The sequence below is a fragment of the Astatotilapia calliptera genome, chromosome 11 (assembly GCF_900246225.1).
Source record: "Astatotilapia calliptera chromosome 11, fAstCal1.2, whole genome shotgun sequence".
NCBI classification, from domain to species: Eukaryota; Metazoa; Chordata; class Actinopteri; order Cichliformes; family Cichlidae; genus Astatotilapia; species Astatotilapia calliptera.
In genome coordinates this window covers 34,921,021-34,927,052 of record NC_039312.1, presented here as the reverse complement: position 1 = coordinate 34,927,052, position 6,032 = coordinate 34,921,021, and positions in this window count along the sequence as shown.

Genomic DNA, 6,032 nt, shown 5'->3' with positions numbered 1-6,032 from the left:
ACTCTTGCTGCAGCATTTTGGATCAGCTGAAGGCTTTTCAGGGAGTTTTTTGGACTTCCTTGAACCATGCCACCCTCTTCCCAGGAGGAAGGGCAACAAACTGGCTATTATATTAAGATTTGTAAATTGAAAGCACAAGAACACGCTGCTGAAACAAGGAAGAAAATTAAAAGGATCTAATGTCTTTATCAATGAACATCTAACCAAACACAATGCTGAAATAGCCACAAAAGCACGACACCTTAAGAAGCTGGGAACATTTCAAAGCACTTGGACGACAAACTGTAAAATATTCATTAAACTAAACGGATCACCAGAGGAAGCCAAAGTTCTGACCATTAAAAACATGGCGGAGGAGGAGTTGGTTCTTTGTGTCTGGGGGTGGGCGTCCAGGTACACACCGGCTCACTCCTTGGCGGCCGCTTATCGGGGCCTGGAGCCTGGGGCTCGCTCGGGCCACTTCGGAGGTGGGGTGCCCACGGCCTCTCGGCCTGGGGCTCGGTCACTCAGGCACGGCTGGCTGCCGGCGGAGCTCACAGGCGCGTCACTGCAACTCCCCCTGGCTTCTGCTCCGCGGCTGCTGAGTGAGCCCTCATCTGGGACTCTCCTCAGCTCTTTCTGGGACAGTGGCGCGGCTGCCCCTCTGTTGGTCTTCCTTGGTCTCTTGTGTTTTGGGGCCTCTGGATGTCTGGAGTTTTGATCTCCTCCATACCTGCTTCACGCCCTGGAGGACGGGGCTGTGGCCCCCCCACACCCTCTAGCAGATCATTACATGAAGGAACCTTTTAAAAAAAACAAGCGCGTCCATGCTCACAGGTGTACACACGGGTGATCACACCCACAAACTACACCCTTTTTGGCTTCTACCTCAAAGCACACTGTGTTCTGTTGATCTTATGTGCTGCACAATAATGTTTAACATTTAGTATTTACTGTCATATTCCCATATATCATTGTGATGTTGTTTATTCTATTACTCTTGTTCTCTTCTGCTTGCTTTCTTTTTTCTTTCTCAACAGGTGAAATTAAAAAAGTATCTACTGTTATCTACTGTTAGCTACTTTATTGTGATGGTGTTGTTTTTATTATGTTGCTCTTTGTTGTTTGTTTTCTCTTCTGGTTTTTTTCTCCATACAGGTGATCCAGGTGTTTTGTTTGCTTTTCTGTTTTTTTCTTCCCCCCTTCTCACCGTCTCTTCTCCCCTCCTCTGTTTTTCTTTCTCTCCCTCTCTTTCTTTCATTCTTTCTCCCTGTCCTATCCCCCAGTCATGTCTGTCCCGTTTGTAGCAACTGAAAATAAAATAAATTCATAATTATAATAAAGGTCAATCAAATGGACCAATATGGCAAGGCCATGATGATCCACCTGGTAAAGTAAATCCGCTTGGCATCTTTCTTGGCCTTCAGACAACAATTCTGATGGCTAAAGATCTGGGACAGGCAAAAAAAACATGGCAGATCTCGAAAAATATCAGTGAGCAACACGATCTGGATGACAAACAAGGTAACAGACAACCACACACTCACTTATGACACACACTGGAAGGAAGAACTCAGATACATCTGGAAGAAACAGCTGCATCAGTCAGACAGTTGCAGAATATGATCAAATGGAACTGAAAACATTTAACTTTATGGATCACAATACACAGACCCAGACAACAACTTCTTCTCATCTATCAATAACAGCTGCTGTTACTATACAAATGAAGACTACAATCAGAGGATTCAAACTGAGAATAAACGATCAATTATCCACTTTAACTGTAGAAGTCTCTATGCTAATTTTAATCATATCAAAGAATATCTTAACCAGTTTTCACATCCATTTAGTGTCATTGCCTTATCAGAAACTTGGATCAATATGGAAAAAGGAACAGACTTTGAACTGGAGGGTTATGAATTCACATTTATAACCAGGCGAAACAAAGGAGGAGGAGGAGTGGCCTTGTATGTGGACAAATCTTGAAATTCAATGTGGTGGATAAGATGACGATGGTGATCGATAATGTACTGGAATGTACTACAGTTGAAATTTGTAAACAAAAAACAAAAAAACAAACAAGATATGATACAAACCACTGCAGTGCAGTACCTGTAACACCTACAGCTGCTCTAATCGCTCTAATAGGATATTATGGTCGACAGTATCGAACGCTGCACTGAGGTCTAGCAGGACAAGCACAGAGATGAGTCCACTGTCAGAGGCCATAAGAAGATCATTTGTAACCTTCACTAAAGCTGTTTCTGTGCTGTGATGAGCTCTGAAACCTGACTGAAACAAAAGATGCCAACGTGATGATTACTACAGAGAATTGTAACAATCAAGAAGCAGGAAAAAAATAAATTCTTAATATTAAATATTTGTAATATAAAAACTGCCAAATCAGTACAATTAGAAGTTAGATGTAAAACGTGTCTTCAGTCGGTCAGCACAGATCATTTTAGATGAAGAGTTGAATCTGAACACTCTTTTATCAGAGTTATAATATAATTACAGCTTTACTCAAATAACCACAAAGTGGTGAGGCAGAGAGACTGTGCTGTATCCATGCAAACACGCGAAATGCTTCTGCTTTAGATTCAAATGAAGATGCCAAGATTTCCGTCTGTACTGACAAATGATGATAAGATTCAAAAGCTTTTAATACAACTTCATTTTAATGGAGTAAAACTGAAGAGAGAAGTAAAATAAATCAACTGACCCAACGTCCTGCTCACAGTTTCTATCTTCCATCTCTTTGATTTAACAGCTTCACACTTCAGTCACAGCCTGTTCTGATCGGCGAGTCGTTTGCATCTGAAATGAGTGTGAATAAGTCAACTTCAGATTTATATGCCTGTTTTTGCATTCAGAAACGACTCCATAAATCTTTTAACCAAATAGACTTTAATGAACACTTCTATATGTCTAAGAACATGTGCCGGGTTTTTACATAGTTATTGATGACTTTCTGAGAGAGGAGGAAGAGGAGGGAGGGACAGATGTATATTTAGAGGGACAGTCTGGGTGTCTCGTGGACAAACACGCTGACCCCATCTCCTCACTGCAGGTACGTTCTGAGATTCTCTTTTGTCTCATATTCATGTGAAGTGATGAGTAATAATTCATGTTGATGGAAGAATCATTCAGTCTGTAATATCTGTACATTGGCTTCATTGGGCCACATTGGTTCTTCAAGTCTGGTTTGAGTGATTTAACAGGAATTTAACACTGTTTCAAGTTCATGACAGAGCTGTTGCTGTCAGCCGGTGGGATAGGTCAGTGTCACTGTGGAACTGTAGACTAGAAGGTCCCATCTATCATTAATCGTCCCAATTTGGAGAACAAACAGGAGTAATGCCAGGGTTGATTTAAGGCCTGTGATTATCCTCCTTCCTGTATCACAGGAATGTGATGCTAAACACATGAAAATAATGTCTTCAGACTCCCACAAAGGAACACGCTGACAGTTTACAGTGAGAAATAACTCAGTAACAATAAAGAAGTGTCCCTCTATGCTGATGACGTTTTGTGTCCATGATGAAATGGTTGCAGAAGAAGTGCTTACAGTCTCCGAGCTGTCCGTCATGAAGTGTGGTGAAGCGCTCCTCCTGCTGCTCTCAGGTCAGCAAACATGTCTCACTCTCACACATTTAGTTACAAGGATATGTGGCGACCTGTCGGCCTCAAACCACAATAAACTGAAACTGTGTGCTACGAGGTGAGAGTGTGATTATCAAGCTTAAAGTCAGTTTCTTGTTTTCATCTTTTCACCTGCTAGATCACCATAGCAACTGATGATAAACACATAACTTGGTCTGGAGCAGGTTATGTGTGGCGTCTCTGTGTAAAGTGCCACGTTTTACTGATTCTTTTATTTACAGCCTGATTTCAGTGTATCTCACCAACATGACTGAATGAAGCTGTGACGTTATGCCATCACAAACAGCTGGTGTTGTATTGCCACTGGAATTTATATAGATTCAGTTAGTGATGCAGAAATTGCATAAATGTTTTGAGGTTTACTCTGTTGCTGGAACTGCAGCTAATGTTCAGTTCAGTTTTATTTATACAGCACCACATCACAGCAACAGTTGGTTAAAGACTCTACAGTAACACAGAGAAACCCCAACAATCAGATGATCCCTGTGAGCAAGCGCTTTGGTGACAGTGGGAAGAAAAAACTCCCTCCAGTATAACCAGGAAGGTATACTGGAGCTAATTTTACTTTGATCTGGAGAAATTTTATTTTCACGACTTCTTTATTCGACTGCAGAAGAGTGGAATACCTGAACAGACATAAAATAATTAATTGCCAAAAATATCAAACTTTGTGTGGTTGATCGCCTGTGGACCACTTTGGTTTTTCAGATGTTAATAAATCAAAACGATTCACAGTTATCAGTGGAGACGAGCAGAGTTTGTTGAGTCAAAGCGATAAACGGAAGTTTTCCTGGCACAGAATAATCGGTGACGTTTTGGGTGGCGTGTGTTTTTGCAGTCAGGGCTGTCTCTTGTGTCGTCTCTCAGGTTATGTGGTCGTTTGCCAGTTTCAGTCTGGTCAGTGCGACAGACAGTTCCACTTCGTCACTCAGTCAAAGACCTGGACCGAAGCTCAGCTTTACTGCAGAGAGAAGTACACCGATCTCGCCACCTTCACCAGCAAAGACGAAACTATGGCGGCTCAACGGCTGGTGGGGAGTCAAAAATTCTGGATCGGACTCTTCAGGGTCTGGAAGTGGTCTTATACTGGAACAGGTAAATCAACCTTCACAAACTGGGGCACAGGCGAGCCTGGTGTGGGGAAGTGTGTGACGGTATCTGCATTGGGATTCTGGTCGACCAGAGACTGTTCAGAAGAGAAGCACTTCATCTGTTACAGCGGTGAGTGGCATCGGCACCTAAAAGCACCACGACGAAGGAACAATAGTCTCTCAGATAGATAGATATATTTATATATTTATATTATTATGTACAACTAAAACACATTTAGTCGAAGAAAAGATATCATGATCAGCATTTCTTAAAAATATCAGTTTGTAGTTTAAAAAAGGCGAATGTTGTTGGTGAACATTTCCAGCCTGTGCTCTGACTCTGTCTGCTCGTTTCTCTTCCAGGTGATGCTGGCCGTTACATCCTGGTGCAGGACTCGAGGAGCTTTCATGGCGCTCGGTCCTACTGCAGGGAGAGGTACACAGACCTGAGCACTGTCAACAGTGTGGTGAACAACACGGAGATCGTGACTCTGCTGGCGTCACACATGTATGATAGTTATTCAGTGAATGGAAATAGATGGCTGATTCCCTCTTTGTCACATGCCTGGATTGGTTTGAGCAACAGCTGGGAGTGGTCCGATGGCAGCGACGTCCAGCTCCTGCCTCTGACTTTGCAATCAGGAGATGGGGACTGTGTGATGGTGGACCAATCATCATCATCGTTGCTTTTCCAGCCATGCGATAATACCCACCCCTTCCTCTGCTACCAGGGTGAGTCTGTGCTCACTGTTACTGCAGAGCCTGATCCTCCAGGTCTGATCGGCTTGTTGTTTCTCTGCAGATGTCCAAACTCCAGTGTTGCAGCGCAGGGTGAAGGTTCAGCTGAGAGCGGGCTCTGCAGACCTGAACGACCCCGCAGTGCAAGAGTCCATCCTGCAGCAGGTCAGAGGACACACGACACCCTGTTCCTGCTGCAGAGCTGCAGCAGAGCCCCACCAAACTGCAGCCTCTTGCATCTTTAAACTAAAAAACCAGAGGATCATTTGGTGGCATTTTCCTCTTGTCTGCATGTCCTCAGTCAGCAAGAAAGAAAATAGTCAATGACAACAGTTTTGTAATGAATTCAAGAATTTAAGAATGAAAGTTCAGTGATCCTGGTATTTTCAGACTCCTCGGTGATTGTGCTGGTTATAAATCAGTCACTGTGTCTTCATCAGGTTTCAAACACTTGTTGATTTTACACACTGTCATAATGTGTGCAAACTGTGTTTCAGGTGAGGGAGAAGCTGGCGGAGCAAGGAGTCACTGAGGAGGTGAGGCTGAGGTGGAGGACGC